The sequence below is a fragment of the Bactrocera dorsalis genome, chromosome 1, assembly GCF_023373825.1.
Source record: "Bactrocera dorsalis isolate Fly_Bdor chromosome 1, ASM2337382v1, whole genome shotgun sequence".
Lineage (NCBI taxonomy): Eukaryota > Metazoa > Arthropoda > Insecta > Diptera > Tephritidae > Bactrocera > Bactrocera dorsalis.
In genome coordinates, this window is record NC_064303.1 from 50,418,378 (window position 1) to 50,436,211 (window position 17,834).

At 40.0% G+C, this 17,834-nt stretch overlaps 1 protein-coding gene and 1 long non-coding RNA gene across 2 annotated transcripts in view; both read right to left on the bottom strand.

Annotated features, from left to right (window-relative positions):
- LOC115065766 (carcinine transporter) overlaps nucleotides 1-17,834 on the bottom strand; it is a 1,371,383-nt gene that overhangs the window by 517,377 nt on the left and 836,172 nt on the right. The window lies entirely within an intron of this gene.
- Nucleotides 388-3,467, bottom strand: LOC125775707 (uncharacterized). The gene is made up of 2 exons (XR_007421313.1): nucleotides 946-3,467; nucleotides 388-574 (listed from the first exon to the last, which is right to left on the bottom strand). It is a non-coding gene; the product is annotated as an uncharacterized LOC125775707 (long non-coding RNA).

The window sequence follows — 17,834 nt, forward strand, 5'->3', positions numbered from 1 at the left end:
CCAAATGTAATAACAAAAATAAATGATACAAACGAAATTAATAAGAAATAAAGATGGAAGCATTGTACATAAAACAGCTTCAGCATGAAAATAATTTTAAATTACTAAAGAATGGAAACAGTGTATCCTCAATAGGGTCGGCTTTAGTATACGATCCCACGATTTCAGGGTTAAAAGTGGTATGGTTGGATAGAGCTGATGCTCCAGATTAAGAAAATATATAATTGTTGCCGCCGCAAACTTATAGTTTCCAAAATATTTGCATTTAAAGTTGAAAATTTTGCAAATTTTATCTTGCAATTTCTCGATTGCTAGTAATTATTTAATTCATATTATGCACTTTTTATGCACTTACACTTCACTATTATTTAGTTATTTGCTTAAAATAAGCATTTTATATTTTACACAATTTTCATTTCATGTACACTAACAAAAGTATTCCGTGTTGACAGATAATAAGTGTTGCCATAATTACACATTTATCAAACGAATAAAAATGAATAAAAAATAGGACTATACCCCAAATACATAAATCATTGCCCTTTTTCTTGATATATCAAGATTTTTGATACACCTCGGTGTTGGATCGGCCATGGTTATTTTTTTGAAGCGCGACCGAAGGCCGCCAATGCGAAAAGGAGTTTTACTTAAAAAAACTTGATACACCCCGGTGTTGGATCGGCCAGGGTTATTTTTTTGAAGCGCGGCCGAAGGCAGCCAACGCGAAAAGGAGTTTTACTTAAAAAAAAACTGATACACCCCGGTGTTGGATCGGCCAGGGTTTTTTTTTTGAAGCGCGGCCGAAGACCGCCAACGCGAAAAGGAGTTTTACTTAAAAGAAACCTGATACACCCAGGTGTTGGATCGGCCGGGGTTATTTTTTTGAAGCGCGGCCGAAGGCCGCCAACGCGAAAAGGAGTTTTACTTAAAAAAAACTTGATACACCCCGGTGTTGGATCGGCCAGGGTTATTTTTTTGAAGCGCGGCCGAAGGCCGCCAACGCGAAAAGGAGTTTTACTTAAAAAAAACTTTATACACCCCGGTGTTGGATCGGCCAGGGTTATTCTTTTGAAGCGCGGCCGAAGGCCGCCAACGCGAAAAGGAGTTTTAATTTAAAAAAAAACTTGATACACCCCGGTGTTGGATTGGCCAGAGTTATTTTTTTTGAAGCGCGGCCGAAGGCCGCCAATAAAGCCTTAAAACTTTTCTTATTACAATGGAAAATTTATTTCAGATAGTATTTGTTTTCTGCGTTTGAGTTTTTATATCCATTCTTATTCGTTTGATATATGTGTAATTATGGCAACACTTAATATCTGTAAACACGGAATACTTTTGTTATTGTGCATGGAATGAAAATTGTGTAAAATATAAAATGCTTATTTTAAGCAAATAACTAAATAATTACTGGAAAAAAAATATGTAGAAACAATGTAGTGAAGTGTAAGTGCATAAAAAGTGCATAATATGAATTAAATAATTACTAGCAATCGAGAAATTGCAAGATAAAATTTGCAAAATTTTCAACTTTAAATGCAAATATTTTGGAAACTATAAGTTTGCGGCGGCAACAATTATATATTTTCTTAATCTGGAGCATCAGCTCTATCCAACCATACCACTTTTAACCCTGAAATCGTGGGATCGTATACTAAAGTTTCCCCTCCTCAATAATTAGCTTAAGTTCTGATATTTCAATTGTTTTAATTATAGTAGTCACTACTGCAATTTTATTTTTTATTATCAAAGAAAAACAAAAAATGTACATTTCGCCTAGCCCAGAAGCAGAATTTATTGCAAACGTGCAGAAAGGCCCGATCCCGCAAATTACAACATCGCAGCCCAACAATAACACCGATCGCGGACGATCGAACTAAAAGGGGAAGAGTTAATACAACACCTATCAACAATTCGACAACATAACTTGCGCAACTACTACATAACTTACTGACTTAAGCAAATCGCCGCAGCAGTTTCAGTAACAACGACTTGACTTCCGGCACGCGCACACGAAATGCTTATGCACCTTCACAAGCCAATTCCTGGAAGTGCATCACGCCACCACACTGCAGGCTAGACGGAATTTAGGTATAAAATTATGTTAAGCACTAATTTTAGACACATTTTATGTCAATCAATAAAGTAACGCGGTCGCGCTGCCATCCATGCAGCACCGTTGTTAAACGCGAAAACAATTTTGTTTTTTTTAGCTTTCTCAACGAGAGAAAGCTTAACTCATATATTTACATATATACATAAATATCCACCCACGTTAAGTGTCCGATAATTTTCCTTTCGCGGTTTATCCGTACGGCGAATATACATACATATGTACACGCGTACCTATGTACGAGTACATACGGTCGCATTATAAATACGTACATACATACATACGCGGTAAAATTATACCCCGGGTACAACTTGAAAAAATAAAATTTATTTTCAATTAAATCGTCGACAGTCTAATACTGATCGCAGCATCAGTACGTTTTAAACGGCTGTACATACTAAAGGGTTGCAAGAATTAATTCACGCTATGAATGCAACAGAGAATTTATAAATTCATCTCATAACTCGAGTTGAGCGCCGGCGCTGAGTTGGAATTATGTGAATGCAGATACAGAGAAGACATTTTGAGTTGTTGTTTATCGCTAGCAGGTAGACTCAGCTCATTCCTCTCATAAACAAACCCAACTCACACTCATATCATCAACCAGCAGTGAACGCAAAGCGTTAGCGTTCGCTTAGTAGTGGAATAGTGTGTGATCGTCACTTATTGTTATGTGAATTCATTGTTTTTCTCATTCTTTTAACAGAACAGGATGCACCCATCGTGTTCAGCTAAGCAAGCAAATACAGAAGATAAACGGAAGGGTTTTTCCCACAACATGTTTGCCTGCATTGTACTGGCCGTAATCTCGATCGAGTTCAAAATGAATTACTATTATACGAAAATATTAACGAAGTAATGCACGACAATTTTGATGTTTTACAATGGTGGGAATTAAATAAACTTAAATTTCCGTTACTTTTTAAATTGAGTTTAAAAATCTTAGCAACACCGGCTATTAGTGCCTCGTCTGAGAGAATATTCTCAAATGCCAAAATTTACTTTCTGAAAAGCGTTGTGTTATTGGGTCTAACCCTGTTACTGTAGGAAAAATCATGTTTTTACATACGAATATGTAAACTAATTAATTATTTCTAGAGTTTACACTAATAGGAAAAACATGTGCAACATTAAAAACGAATTTGATATTTATCTTTTCTAAATTTCTGAAGTCATTAATTTTTTAAATAAATTATTTTTAAGTTCAAAAAGACTGGTGAATGTTTTACACATTTTTTTAAATAAATGAATTATGTATATATTGTACATTTTTGGTAGATAAATGAATTGCTTCTTTTTTTTAAGTTTTTAATAGCGCATTTTTATAAGTTATATGAGACTAAAGGCCTTTACATTTTATTTTTTAATACAAGAATTATGTGTATATTTTTTTTTTTGTATAAGTGAATTTCTTTTTTATTTTATAGTTTAGAATACATAAAAATAAAAAAAATACATACGTATCCATGTATGGTATTTGATGCTATACATGCTCCTCAGTATCTGATAAATATTATAATGAGTTATTTTCAAAATAGGAGATTGCTATACGAGAGGGACCAGGGAACTCAGAGCTACACTATCTCCAGTGGAGTACCGCAAGGCTCGGTTTTAGGCCCGCTGCTATGGAACCTGATGTACGACGGGGTGTTAAGAATACCGCAATCAAAAAATGTGAAAACAGTCGCTTATGCGGATGACCTCATAGTGGTAGCTGTAGCTAAACATCTGGATGACCTCCGGATCAAATGCAATGACAGCATAAATGGTCTGCGCCGATGGTTTACTCATAAGCTCAAGGAAAATTGAGGAGAAAATATCGCTGACCATTGGAGAATGTGAGATTACTTCGCAGCCGCAGTTGAAGTATCTTGGGGTAATAGTGGACTCAAGACTCAAGTTCAAAGAACACATGAAAAATGCGACAAGTAAAGCAAATAGAATATATAATGCGTTGTCTAGAATGATGGCAAATAAAGGCTGTGTGCGTTCCAGCCGACGATGTTTAATAGCTAAGGCAATAAGTTCAGTGATCCTGTATGCGGCTCCAATATGGATACAGGCACTAGAAACAAAATCATATGCTAGACCAATCAACACTGTGCATAGGCTTTCAGCAATACGAGTGATAAGTGCTTTCCGAACCATTTCAAATGACGCTGCTGAGGTATTAGCCAGTATGGCACCGATTGACATCCAGGGTGACGAATTCGCGCGAATATATAACTTAGCAGAGACGTCTACCACAGCAAAAAGAGAAGAGAAAATAAAAAGCATTGCAATGTGGCAGCAGCGGTGGCAAACTTCATGCAAAGGACGGTGGACCTACCGACTGATTTCGGACATACACTCGTGGATAGGTAGGAAACATGGAGACCTGGATTTCCACCTTACCCAAATACTCAGTGGGCATGGTTGCTTCAGAAGCTATCTCTTCAAATATCGTCATGACATTAGTCAATACTGTCCGACGTGTACAGAGTGTATAGAAGACTCTGAACACGTGTTCTTTTATTGCCCACGGTTTTCAAGTATAAGGGAAATATTGAAAACCACCCTGGGAGGTAGTATCACGGTGGAAAATTTGACTGCACATATGTGTGAGTCCTCTGTAAAGTGGAAAGCTGTCAGTAGAGCGGCAAATCTAATTATGACAAAGTTGAGACATTTAGAACAGATTAGGCGTCAGTCAGTCCGTGCATTAGAGGAGACTTAATCGTCTTCTTCTCTCCCATGAAGTAATACTTTGTCCAGTGGTCCCGTGGGAGAGACATGAGGTGGGAGTAGGTTAGGTTTAGCGGATTACAGTCCCGCACTTCGGCTTTCGATGCTTCCTCCTACTATAAAAAAACAAAAAAAAAAAAAAAATGGTATTTGATGCTTTTCATCACAATTTCATTTCATGATATGTATAAGTTTCTCGTTAGTCGATATAAAAAGACTCTTACGTCGCACGTACGTATATTTTTTAGTTTTCCCTAATGTTTTTTTTTACGATTTATCGACAGTTTATCAGCATAATACATAGGTATATTTACGCATGAGTTAATTGGACTGGAAATGAACGCGAATGTAACTAATAAAAATGAGATATGTGTATTTATTTTGTGATTTAAAAAGAGTTTTTTTTTCAATTGTTCCAAAGGACAGGTTTTTGTTCTAAAATATTTTTATTTTTTATAATATTTTGTTAAGTCTATTAATCCCTAAATAAACTTCATGAAAAATTGCAATAAAATTGAATATTGGAAATATTTTTTTTATCCACATTCGTATGTAATTAGACTAGAATAACTACTGCAACTAAAATAACTCGAATTAACAGTTGTTAATTCACACGAACATCATTCACTCAGCCAACATCCTTCTTGCACAGAATTAATTCACACCAACACAATGAAATGGTTTGGTAGACCAATTCTGCAGAGAGTGGATCGTTACTTGTGAGAGTGCTATGAGTTGAGTGAACTCGTTGTTGTTCTCACTAATGAGACTCGGTTCTTATTTTACCCAAACATGAGAATTCATTTTTACGTTGTGTGAGTGAGTGCATATGACTCAAGCAGCTCACGACTTCCGGTCTTTGACCAAGTATCCTCTGGGTAGCCTAAGAACATCCGTTTGAAGGCGAGCTAAAGTGAGAAGGCGAAATATTCCCTACTTAGGGTTGTGCGCTGGGTTTGGGACCCGCCACGTAAAAAAAACACCGCCAATGAAAAGGAACAACAAGCCTCGGATGAGTGACCCCCCTTTTGATGTCGACCATGGCAAACGAAAGGCATGTCATGCACCTGGAATGTCCGGTCCCTTAATTGGGAAGGTGCCGCTGCCCAGCTGGTTGATGTCCTCGTGAAAATAAAGGCTGACATCACCGCCGTCCAAGAAATGCGATGGACGGGACAAGGACAGAGACAAGTAGGTCCTTGTGACATTTACTACAGTGGCCATATAAAGGAGCGCAAGTTTGGTGTTGGATTCGTGGTGGGAGAGAGACTCCGTCGCCGAGTACTATCATTCACTGCGGTGAATGAACGTCTAGCCACAATCCGCATCAAAACGAGGTTCTTCAACATATCGCTGATTTGCGCCCACGCCCCGACGGAAGAGAAGGACGATGTGACCAAAGATGCCTTTTATGAGTGCTTGGAGCGCACTTATGAGAGATGCCCCCGCCACGATGTAAAAATCGTGCTTGGCGACTTTAACGCCAGGGTGGGCAAAGAAGGTATCTTTGGCACTACGGTCGGTAAATTCAGCCTCCACGACGAAACATCCCCAAATGGGTTGAGGCTGATCGACTTCGCCGGGGCCCGAAATATGGTTATCTGTAGTACTAGATTCCAGCATAAGAAGATACATTAAGCTACCTGGCTGTCTCCGGATCGAAAAACCACCAACCAGATCGATCATGTTGTGATAGACGGAAGACACGTCTCCAGTGTTTTAGATGTGCGTGCGCTCCGAGGTCCTAACATCGACTCGGACCACTATATTATTGCAGCCAAAATTCGCACCCGCCTTTGTGCAGCAAAAAACGCACGCCAACAAACACAAGGAAGGTTCGACGTCGAGAAGCTGCAATCACAACAGACAGCCGAAAGATTTTCTACTCGGCTTGCACTCCTGCTCTCTGAGAGCACTCATCAACAATTCGGTATAAGGGAACTGTGGGACGGCATTTCAAACTCCTTACGTACAGCTGCAACCGAAACCATTGGTTTTCGGAAAGTGCAAAAGAACAGCTGGTACGACGAGGAGTGCCGTGTCGCAGCGGAGAGAAAACAGGCTGCCTACCTCGCAACGTTACGATCGACCACAACACGTGCGTGATGGGATAGATACCGAGAGTTGAAGAGGGAAGCGAGACGCATTTGCAGACAGAAGAAGAAAGAGGCCGAAATGCGTGAGTACGAACAGCTCGATAAGCTAGCCGACAGGGGTAATGCTCGAAAATTCTACGAAAAGATGCGGCGGCTTACAGAAGGTTTCAAGACCGGAGCATACTCTTGTAGAACCCCCAAAGGTGATCTAGTTACCGATGCCCAGAGCATACTTAAATTATGGAGGGAACACTTCTCCAGCCTGCTGAATGGCAGTGAAAGCACAACACCGGGAGAAGGCGAACCCGATTCCCCAATCGATGACGATGGAGCAGACGTTCCATTACCCGACCATGAAGAAGTTCGAATAGCAATCACCCGCCTGAAGAACAACAAGGCGGCAGGGGCCGATGGATGGCCGGCCGAGCTATCCAAACACGGCGGCGAAGAACTGATAAGGAGCATGTATCAGCTTCTTTGTAAAATATGGTCGGACGAAAGCATGCCCAACGACTGGAATTTAAGTGTGCTATGCCCAATCCATAAAAAAGGAGACCCCACAATCTGCGCCAACTACCGTGGGATTAGCCTCCTCAACATCACATATAAGGTTCTATCGAGCGTACTGTGTGAAAGATTAAAGCCCACCGTCAACGAACTGATTGGACCTTATCAGTGTGGCTTTAGACCTGGCAAATCAACAACCGACCAGATATTCACCATGCGCCAAATCTTGGAAAAGACCCGTGAAAGGAGAATCGACACACACCACCTCTTCGTCGATTTCAAAGCTGCTTTCGACAGCACGAAAAGGAGCTGCCTTTATGCCGCGATGTCTGAATTTGGTATCCCCGCAAAACTGATACGGCTGTGTAAACTGACGTTGAGCGGCACCAAAAGCTCCGTCAGAATCGAGAAGAACCTATCCGAGCCGTTCGATACCAAACGAGGTTTCAGACAAGGCGACTCCCTATCGTGCGACTTTTTCAATCTGCTGCTGGAGAAAATTATTAGAGCTGCAGAACTGAATCGAGCAGGTACAATCTTTTATAAGAGTGTGCAGCTGCTGGCGTGTGCCGATGATATTGATATCATCGGCCTCAACACCCGCGCCGTTAGTTCTGCTTTCTCCAGGCTGGACGAGGAAGCAAAACGAATGGATCTGGCAGTGAACGAGGGCAAGACGAAATATCTCCTGTCATCAAACAAACAGTCGTCGCACTCGCGACTTGGTACTCACGTCACTGTTGACAGTCATAACTTTGAAGTTGTAGATAATTTCGTCTATCTGTAAACACCACCAACAATGTCAGCCTAGAAATCCAACGCAGGATAACTCTTGCCAACAGGTGCTACTTCGGACTGAGTAGGCAATTGAGAAGCAAAGTCCTCTCTCGACAGACAAAAACCAAACTCTATAAGTCTCTCATAATTCCCGTCCTGCTATATGGTGCAGAGGCTTGGGCGATGACAACAGCGGATGAGTCGACGTTGCGAGTTTTCGAGAGAAAAATTCTGCGAAAGATTTATGGTCCTTTGCGCGTTGGCCACGGCGAATATCGCATTCGATGGAACGATGAGTGCAAGTTGAAATCGCATGATCGCTACGAACGCGCAAGCATTGCCACGTTTTTTCCGTCGAGTTACTCGCCTTTTTGAACGCATTTTATTCCCGTGTAAGGTAAGTGCCGCTGAAAGTGCTTAACAAATAACTAAATAAAACATGGTCCTTCGAGCCGTAACGGACGGCACAAGAGGTGATACTAATTAATATTGTTACGAATTTACTGCTTGCTAGTTTACTTTGTTAGGTTCTTATCTCTGGTTTGACAAATAAAATCAACACTGTATAATTTAATTCAACAAAATCTCTTTATTTTACAACTTGTCTACACTATAACAGTTTACTCTTAGCACTGATTCATTATGTTGGCGCTGCCATGGCTTATATAGCCACGCACTTCTCGCTGATGCCGACGTGTCCTTCTAGAATATTGCGTCTGGAAATTACCAGAACATAATGCTATACGGCGCCAAATGCAGACAAGCAGACAGCCGCGGCGCCAGACTCTGCAATTGTTCAAGCAGACGGCTGCGGCGCCAGATGTCTATTGTTTCGACAAGCAGACAGCCGCGGCGCCAGATGTCTACAACAAGATAAATGCTATTCCATATACCTACAACTATTGTTCATAATAAGGGATGCATATAGCAATACAAATACAACTTAATACTACTTTTGTAACACTGCCCTCCACTAAAGCCTAATCGTCCCGATTAGGCACAAATCCTCTTGAACCAAATGGGGCGAGCCTCTCCAAATGTACTACTTTCATTTTACATCGTGCTTTTCCATTTCTTTGTATGCGGTATACCACGTCATTAAGTCGTTTCATCACTATATAGGGTCCTTCCCAGGCTGTCTGCAGTTTCGGGGACAAGCCTTTCTTTCGAAGTGAATTGTACAACAGGACCAGATCACCTTCTTCAAAACCTTTTGAATTTACCGCTTGATCGAACCGGTCCTTCATCTTATTGCTCATCAGATGCGTATGCTGTCTTACCATTAGATGCAATTCATTCATTTCTTCCTTTAAGGCAGAACAATAATCTCCATCATTTCTTACAGCTGTAGGATTCGTTCCAAACTTAAGATCAGCAGGAAGTCGCAGATCAGATCCGAAAATAATCTTTGCTGGCGTGTAACCAGTTGTCTCGTGCTTCGCTGAACGATACGCCAGCAGGAACATCTGGATGCACTTGTCCCAATTCCGTTGATCTTTATCAACGATTTTCCGCAGATGTTCTTCGAGCGTTCGGTTGAATCTCTCTACCATCCCATCTGATTGTGGGTGTAACGCTGTTGTCCGTGTCTTGTGGATGCCCAATAATGTACAGACTTCTTGGAAAATGGAAGATTCGAAATTCCTGCCTTGATCTGAGTGTAATTCGACGGGCACTCCGAACCTTGTTATCCAATTTTCTACAAACGCTTCGGCTACTGTCTTCGCTTCTTGGTTTGGTAAGGCATATACTTCTGGCCATTTACTGAAATAGTCTATGACAACCAGTAGATATTTTTTTCCGGCCGTACTGGTTGGGAACGGACCTGCAACATCCATTGCGACTCGTTCAAATGGTGATCCCACGTTGTACTGTTGTAGCCTACCGCGACTTTGGCTTTAGGACCTTTAGCTGCCATGCACTCTACGCAATTACTTATCCATTCTGCTATGGAATCTCGACAACCGATCCAGTAGAACCGTTGTTTAATCTTCTCTATAGTTTTTGTAATCCCAAGGTGCCCTCCACTAGGTCCATTGTGATATTCTTTCAATACTTTCGGGATCATGGACTTCGGTACTATGATCAGCAGACGAGACTGTTTGCCATCTTCGCTTTCCCAGGTACGATGAAGGTATCCATTAACGAGGTTTATGCTGTTCCATTGGGCCCAATATGCTTTTGCCGTTGGACTCTCGTTGCTTATTTGTTCCTTTGGTGGTCGTACCCCATTTTCTTTGGCTATTATCAGCTTTGCAAGATCAGGGTCCTCCAGCTGATTGATTCTGATGCGGTGAGGAGTCCAATCATCCTCAGGTTCTATATTCAGTAATCGCACGTCGATTATACCTTCTTTTCCCTCTGATTTGGAGCAATGTTTACATTCCAGTGGACAAGGGCGACGTCATAATGCATCCGCATTTTTGTGATGAATCCCCTTTCTGTGTTCTGTTTCGAAGTCGTAATTCTGTAATCTTTCAATCCATCGTGCAATTTGGCCTTCCGGATTCTTAAACTGTAGTGCTGGATGATCAGTCCTCAGCAAGAATCGTTGTCCATACAAATACTTGTGGAAATGTTTTACGCATTCCACCACAGCTAGTAGTTCTTTTCGCGTCACACAGTAGTTTTTCTCTGGTTTCCCGAGCACTCTTCTGTAATACCCAATTACTCTTTCTTGCCCGTCGATGAGCTGAGACAGGACGCCTCCAATTCCATAAGCGCTCGCATCTGTATCCAGGATGAATTTCTTTTCAGGTATTTGATAAGCCAACATCGGCGCCGTACAAAGTAGTTCTTTAAGCTGCTCAAACGCTTTTTCTTGTTCCAACTGCCATACAAACGGGCGATTCTTCTTTGTTAAATCATGTAAACTTCTAGCCACGTTCGCAAATCCAGGTACAAAACGGCGGTAATACGTGCATAAGCCGAGGAAGCTGCGGAGTTCATGTATGTTGGTGGGTTGAGGCCAATCTTTAACTGCTTTTATTTTTCCCTCCTCGGTGTGAATCCCCTCAGTTGACACTTTATGTCCGAGATATGTGACCTGCTTCTTCCATAATGAACACTTTTTGGGATTCAAGCGTAATCCGGCTGATGCTATTCGCTGAAAGACTTCCTCTAGATTTTTCAGATGATCATCAAAACTTTTTCCCATGATGATAATGTCATCAAGATACACCAAACATGTCTTCCAGTTGAGTCCTTTTAACACATGTTCCATCAGTCGCTCGAACGTTGCAGGCGCATTACATAACCCAAATGGCATCACAGAGAATTCCCATAACCCGTCGCCCATACTGAAAGCGGTCTTTTCACGATCACATTCATCGATCTCGACTTGCCAATATCCACTTTGTAGATCTAATGTAGAAAACCATTTCGCTCCAGACAAGGTGTCTAATGTATCGTCGATTCTTGGTAGAGGATAACTGTCTTTCTTTGTGACATCATTCAACTTCCTATAATCTACGCAGAAACGGGTGCTACCATCTTTCTTTTTAACTAAGACGATAGGTGAGCTCCATGGACTTATTGAAGGTTCGATTACACCGTTTTTGTGCATGTCTTCAATAATTTTGTTAGCATCCTCACGTTTTGCTAGTGGAACCCTACGCGGAGCTTGTCGGATTGGTTTAGCGTCTCCGGCATTTATGCGATGTTTGACAATGTCGGTTCTTCCTGTGTTTCCTTCGTTTGCAAATATGGATGCGTATTTTTCTAATAGTTTTTCTGCTTTTAATTTTTCATTTCCATGCAGTTCGTTCAGCAAATTAGTGTAGACTTATCTGTTGTGGCTCAATAGTAGGCTTCTGTTGTGACCGTATTCTGGCACTGTCCAATTACTGCTCGTTTCTTCAGACTTATAGGCGTGTTGAATTCATTCACTACTCTGACCGGAATGGTGGCGTCTTCTCTAATTTTCACAAGCGTTCTTCCTACCAATATGGGTGTATCTATTTTTGTTGGTTCCACAATCCATAATTCTTCAGTCCCACCTCCTCCATTCACTTTAGCCCATACAATCGCCTCAGATTTTGGTGGAATACTCTGATTATCATCAACAATCACCCTCTTACTTTCAACGTTGGTCGCATATCCGGTGTTTATAGGCATCTCCATGTTCTGGCAAAACAGCATTTGCTTGTTTAAATCCAAAGTAACCCCGTGATCAATCATGAAATCTACTCCCATTATAATTTCATCTGTGATTTCTGCTACGATGAAGGTGTGATTAACTTCCAGGGTACCAATCATCACTTCGCAAAACACTTTTCCCGTGACAGCTGCTTCCTCCCCGGTGGCCGTTCGAAGCTTGCAACCAACTAATGGTTCAACCGTTCCTCTTACCACATCCGGTCGGATAATTGAATGTGTGGCACCAGTGTCCAAAGTAAGCGTTGACAGTCGTCCATTTACGATGCCGTTGATAGTAAGATTGTTGTCATGGCGACCTATTTGTGATATCGAGATGGCGGGGCAAATAGTTGTGGGAACCAGCTCACGCCCCTTTGAACTGTTCCGTTTTAGTTTAACGACTTGTGAGATGTGGATGCTCCGTCCTCGTTATCTGTTGTTTGTTTCCGTTTTGATGGGTTTACTTTTATATTGCAATTTCGGGCAAAGTGACCCGCTTTTCCACAGTTGAAACATCTTCCTGTTGTATTTACTCGCGGTGCAGCAATTGTCTTCAGAGTCTTCAATATTTTTTCCATCAGCGCCGGTTGTTCCATTTCAACCCTTTGTACTTTGTGTGCTGGTTTACTTAGTAGGGAAACTGTTTCCTGTGTGAGGGCGTGCGAAACCGTTTCAGCAAACGTTCTTTTTGGCAATGCATATGTGGCGCGTTTGGTGTCCACATCACGAATTCCATTTATGAAACATTGAATTTTTACCCTCTCAATGTAATCCACAGGTGCATCTGCATTTGCCAAATGAGCCAGTCGTTCTATTTCAGTTGCGAACTCTTGCAATGACTCGTTCATTTTCTGACCCCTATTTTGCAGTTCGATCTTGTATATTTGTTTCCGGTGCTCACTACCATATCGTCTTTCTATCGCACTCATCAATGCCTCATAGTTGTCCCGTTCACAGTCTGGAATAGTCGGAAGGATTTCTGCCGCAGGCCCTTTCAATGATACAAACAAGGACGCCACTTTGTCCGTTGCATTACAGTTATTGGCCATTGCTGTCTTCTCAAACTGAAGTTTGAAAATTTGAAATGGAATACTTCCATCGAATGTGGGTGCCTTCAATCTTTGATTATTTGTTGATGGTGCAGGGCCATGTAGTTGCAGTTCTCGCACACGATTACTTAATTGAAGAACTTCTGATTTTAAATTTTCTTCGTCATTTTTTAAAGTGCTTAATTCGTCTTCAAATTTTGAAAATTTCTCTTGCACTTGTGTATTATTTTCTGTAATCCGTTGTGCCAAACGCTTTGCTAACTGCGTATTACTTTCAGTCATTTGTTGTGTAAGGCAAGACTTTAACTGTGATGTATTTTCTGCTATTTGCTGTGCCAGACGATTTTCTGTTTGCACTGCCTTTTCTGCATTTTCAGCTATTTGCTGTGCCAGACGATTTCCTGTTTGCACTGCATTTTCTGTATTTTCAGCTATTTTCTGTATAGCCACTAACAGCATGTTCATGTCCACACTCGATGATGTTCGTTGTTCTTCTACTTTTTCTTCTACCTTTGTAGAAGTTTCTGGCCCATCAAATTCGAACTCGTCCACATTAATTCCATCCGCTTCCATTGCTTCACGTAATCGTGCCTGCAGATCCGCCTTTTGCCCGCTTATCGGCAATTTACGCTCCTCCAGTTCCTTTTTCAAATGCTGAATTCTCAATTCTCCGAATTTAACCATCTTGAATTTGGATTATTTGACAATCCCACTTCTGACACCAATTGTTACGAATTTACTGCTTGCTAGTTTACTTTGTTAGGTTCGTATCTCTGGATTGACAAATAAAATCAACACTGTTTAATTTAATTCAACAAAATCTCTTTATTTTACAACTTGTCTACACTATAACAGTTTACTCTTAGCACTGATTCATTATGTTGGCGCTGCCATGGCTTATATAGCCACGCACTTCTCGCTGATGCCGACGTGTCCTTCTAGAATATTGCGTCTGGAAATTACCAGAACATAATGCTATACGGCGCCAAATGCAGACAAGCAGACAGCCGCGGCGCCGGACTCTGCAATTGTTCAAGCAGACGGCTGCGGCGCCAGATGTCTACAACAAGATAAATGCTATTCCATATACCTACAACTATTGGTCATAATAAGGGATGCATATAGCAATACAAATACAACTTAATACTACCTTTGTAACAATATAATAAATAAATAAAAATAAAATTTTTGTGAAGAAAAAACAAAAAAAAAAAACAAAAAGTGGTGTGACTAGGTGAACAAAAACAGGAAAACCCCGTTTGTGACAAAAAAAAAAAAAAAAGAGTATATACGTTTGGTTGGAAAAAATATAAAACAACGGTTGTGGCAAAGTGAACAAAAAGGGCCGTTAGTGAAAAAGAAAAAAAAAAATTTTTGTGAAGCAAAACCATAAAACAACGGTGATGTCAGTGAAAACCAAAAGCCGTTGGTGGCAAAACCAAGTTCCTGGTAGTGCCAAAAACAAAATATATATACTAAAATATTCGAGTCCAATAAATGTCCCGTCGAAAGACTAAGGACAACGCTAAGATCCGTTTTTTTTAATAAATAAAATACAAGTGTTCAAAAATGTTTTATTTATTAAAACCGCACGTGACAAAAGAAAGACTTCGTGTGTATCAATCGGATTTCAGCTTAAGACTAATTTACAAAGAATCTTGGTTTTGGTTATTGGCTATTGTTTACATTAAAATGAGTGTGCAGTTGGTCGCTTGATTCATTGGATGATAGCTTATAGATTATTTGGTTTGTATAAGCGAAGACGCTTAAGGCGCGATCGCCGCTGAATATCGGTCATTTGTTTACATTAAATTCTCTGCACAGCAAAAATGATGCGCAGCTCTTGTTATTTGTTTACTTGACTTTTATTTGTTTACTTGACTTTAATGGATGGGTGTGAGAATGAATGTGTCACCAAAATATTGATGCTGCAGTAATTGGATATTAGTAGATGGATGTGAGAGTGAATATGTCACTCCTCCCCTCTTAAAAAGGCAGCCTATACTTGGGCTGGCATTGATGGGTACAGTGTGGGTAATGGGTTTTCTCCAAGTTCGTTTTCTTGAAGTTGTGGCTGATTTCTTTCAATTTGTTTTCTTAATTTTGTATACAAAAATATAAATGGATTAAAGTTTATGTACTTAAGAATAAAAATCATTGCGACCAAAGCTAGAAAAGCCAGTATAATAATTGTATAAAGTGTGATATTGTTTTGTGAAATCATTTTTATAATGTCATTGTGTTTTAAGATTTTGATTTTAGTTATGTTGAGCGGTGGATACAAAGGTGTTAGGTCAATTTCTGGGTGTAAATAATTTTCGCTTAAAATAATATTTTCGATTTTTACTTTACATTGTGTTATTCTTATAATTTTATTTCCCTTTATTTGTATGTTGCTGTTTGAATTTTGACAGTTTTGTGTAAGAGTTGTTTGGGTCAGATTCCATGTTATTATTACATTTGGTTCAATATACTTAATTATTTCTTTTGTAAGGACTGGTACAAAATTACATGTTGGGTTTCTTTGTTTTATTATGTTTGCAATACATTCACTATTTACTTCTTTGTTATCTTGATTGTAAATTTTATTATCGTTTTCAAAATAAGAATCACTGCCTGAGTACTCCAATTGGTACCCGTTTCTATCGGGATAAGGGATTATTTTAATGGTGTTAATTAGTTCTTGATTAATAGGAATATGTGAGATTATTAGTATTTCATTATTCTTATAGTTAATCCAAGTGGATGTTTTTGTTAATAATATGTTTTCGCTGTTAACGTTTTGGAGCTTGTCTTAATTAAGCAGTTTAGGGTTGAACAGTCCCAGTCGTGAGAGCTACATTCCCATTTCAAGGTCCTCAATGTACTCAATGAACTGTATTAGTTCATAAACCAAGGTGTCAATGCTATTTCTATTGTTTTCATACTGTTTGATTCTCTGCAATCCGTCATTAACGAACTGCATTACTTCGTTAAATTCGTGGATTTTTATTGAATTTTTTGCCTCCGAATTCAGTTTCTCTTCGAATTGTACTCTGTCATTGTCGTCGAGTGTGCCGAAAAGGAATTTAAAAGCTGAGCCTACGAAATTGAAAAGACCGCGTTTTTGTCTACGTTCTTTGTGTAGAGTGATCCCGCTTAGTTCTTTAATCAGTTTGTTATACAAAAATTTGATCCGGGGTGTGTCTGTACCGTTTTGTATTTTGTTTCCAAAATATGTGGTTATAGTGTTTATTTCTGTGAGGTTGACTGTTAGGCAATGATGTTCGAATGCTGATGGTCTTTGAATTGGTTTACTTGAGAAAAGAAGATATCCATGGTTTGTATCGATGCCGCCTATCTGAATTTGTTGGGCATGACTCATGGTAAGCAACAGGGACAGTATCATCACTGTGCGCCAGATACCTGTGGAATGGGGACCTCATTAATTTTCTTTCGTTTTTTAAACTGCGTTTTATAATAGTTAGTAGCTCTGTTCCGATTAGTGATTTTGTAATGGTCCGGGTCGGTTTGTTCGACATTTTTGTTTTCTTTAAATGGGTTTTCTAATTTTCCCTTCTGAAGGGGACCCTTTCTGTATTTGGTGTCTATGTCGCATTCCTGACGATCATCATTTAATTTGTTTATTTTTTGTTCTTTAATTTTCTGTGCGTCCCGGGTTGGTTGTCCGGCGTAAAGAAATATGTGTGCGGGTGTCTGTCCAGTGGTGTCATGCCTGGTTTTGTGATTATAAATATAAAGAATATTTTCCATTTTGCCCAGTTTGATTTCATCGTTTTTGGAGGAATTGATTATGCGAATTTTTTCATTTATTGTTTTATGTAATCTCTCGACATCCGCCACGCCCGTTTTAGCTGTGTTTAATTGTAATTCAACACCCTCGCTCTCGAGCCATTGCTTAAGAGCTGGGCTGGAAAATGCACCGTCCCTGTCTGCCTTTAACAGTGTAGGTTTTCCGAGTTGGTTAAAGATACGCAAGTTAATATCGTTTACACGATATGAGTTCAAGAACTTAAACAATTTTATTTATACGCCGAAATGCGTGCCTTTATTGATATTCTTAAGAACTAAATTTTAATATAAGATCTTACAGCTATTTATACTAATGAAATGCGGCTGCTGTTATCTGCATGCGACTTCTTTGTTGTAATTCGATATCTGCTATCTTGCTATTACTTGAGATGCGGAGTTGGTTATCGCAGTGGATTATTCCATTGCCAGATGTTTGTTGTTTACATGTTGAGAATGCCTTTCTAGATAATGCATGTTCATTTCTATTGTTCGACTGATAGTGCATGTCAAAGCGAGTTCAATCGGTTTACATACATAGTTCGCCTTTGTTCGGAATGTATATTAGGAGATAAGATGTATGTGAGTGTGTGTGACCCGGAGCGAGGCTATGTCGTTAACTCCCCTCCTTCTTAAAACGGAGCG